Source organism: Rhinolophus hipposideros (assembly GCF_964194185.1).
Source record: "Rhinolophus hipposideros genome assembly, contig: HAP1_SCAFFOLD_40, whole genome shotgun sequence".
Classification (NCBI taxonomy): domain Eukaryota; kingdom Metazoa; phylum Chordata; class Mammalia; order Chiroptera; family Rhinolophidae; genus Rhinolophus; species Rhinolophus hipposideros.
Window position 1 is genome coordinate 919,712 of NW_027669269.1, and position 2,274 is coordinate 921,985.

Here is a 2,274-nt window from a genome sequence, read left to right on the forward strand (position 1 = left end):
GAAATTTTTTAAATCCTAATCTTTTCCTGGCTTTGCAAATTCAACCTAGGCTGGGGCACTCCTTCAGTGCTTAGCCAGGCCATTCACAACTGCTTCTTACCCTTTCCTTCCTGCTACACTGAGCCCAGAGATCAGCCAATGGTGAAAGCTTAGAGTTTTCTTGTGTCTTTCCTGAGCAGGCAACCTGCCTTGAGGATGTGTGTGTCTAAATTTCCAGCATACAGGAGTGCCTTTGAATACCTCAATTTTACAAAGAAACTCCCTCTCTAGCTCTTCACCCATGGCTTTCACTGGTCTATTGTGTGCCTCAATCTATAATGTTTTGTCCTTACTGGCTGTGGGTTGACAGTTTGCCCTAAATTGCTTTTGCAGACTGCCTGCCTCTTTTCACCAGGAGTGAGTTCTGAAGTAGTCAAAAGGGGGCAATGCTTTGTGTGTCTTCTAGCTTTCAGACAGGTTTGAACATACAAATACCTCTTTGTTAACAAGCTCTGTTCTGCGCCCTCTGAAACACAGCCAAGGGTCCCATATCAGGAATACAGGCCCCCTTCTTGAAGACCACCACCAGCACTGTCCTTACCAGGCAGTGGGTTGGAACAAAGGCTAATTAAAATGCCACAAAACATTCTATCATTTTTAAGTTGTTTTTTTCTCTCCCAGATTTAGTGTTCACTTTGTTGATATAAAGACTGGCTTGTTTTCTAGAGTTCTGTCAGACTTGATTTTGACAATTTTATGTATTTTTTTAAAGTTTCTGTGGTGAAACAGGCTCTACGATTAGCCTCTTCTCTTTTGTGCACTTATGTCAACCCAGATATATTTTGCAGTGTGTTGTGAGTTCAATCCAGGGCCCCAAACCAACAAATTCCACAACCAAAGTAAATTGCTTTGTTACGATAAATCTTGATTATGATGAAGACTTTCTTAAATTAGAGTATCAGTTTATAAAAGTTTAAGATAAAAGTACCTAAGGTAAATTTTGAAATCTGAAAGATTAATGAAGACAACAGTTGTATATGACGTTAACTCTCATTCTATCTTTCAAATTTCTGTATTTTGTGATGTAATTTTTTCAGAGAATGGAGAGACTAAAGTATATTATTGGGTATCGTGACATGACTTGACTAGTTGAGGTGTTGACTTTCTCTACATGACCTATATTTTAATGTTCAGTAGACAATGAGAGAAAAGATTTGAAGGTGGAACACCATAGGAGTTCAGTGAATAGACTTGAAGATATTCCAGTTACCAAGAAGGCAATCATTTAAGCAGTTTATCGGAATGAACGAGAAGAGTGTAAAAACCTTAGATTCCCTGGAACCCAGCGGTCTAGATTCTGATTTAATAGGTTTGTAGTGAAGCTGCAGATTCTTGTGTCTAAAAATTTACTGATATAATTCCAGTGCTCAAGCTGATTTGGACATCACTGGCAGCAAAATAGCCAATTTCTTGAATTTTCAATTCACATAGTATGGAAGGCCTCAATTAGAATTATTACACTTAGAAAACCATCCGTATGCTTGGTGAGGAATTCACATCTCCTTTGAAAAGGATCATGAGCAAGGAGTAGTTTACTGTATGTTTGAGAGGCACAGATTTTTCCAGATTTTATCGTCAATTGACCTATTTAGTATAAGCTTTGTCATTTCCAAAATGTCAGACAATTTTGAAATAGTTTAGAAGCTCAATATACCATTACATGCCATAGAATGAAATTCCTTTTGGAGCATAACCTTTTAAAAACCTCTCACTGTTGTTCAAATGCATCTCTGCAAAACAATAAGTATGGAACCCTAGGATGTATTTGCATTAGGGTCTGTCTGAGGTGAATGCATGTAGGCAAAGAATAACCATCACATATGAGTGTGTGTGAGACAAACAGGACGGGGATATCTTAGGGATGGTCGAGGAGGTGCTGTCCAGAAAAGAGTTGAAATTCTCAGGATAACAGAGAAGTAACAGTGAGAGATGTCCAAAGAACTTTCAAAAGCACTCACATGAGGATGAGTTTTATATTCAAGCCCAGAGAAGGCATGTATTAGACCATCATGGCCGCATGTGTGACTTAAGAATTTTCCTGCTCCCTATCCTTTTCTCATTGGGCATATTCCCACCCAGGAACCAACTTGACAAGATGGAAAGGAGAAGAATCTATGGTTGTGAGGCCTGGCCAAAAAAAAAAAAAAAAAATTTATTCTACTAATTACACAACAGAGTGTTTTCATTCTGCCTACCCTCATGCTTTTTTGGTTTGTTTTCCAAGAGATGTTGTTT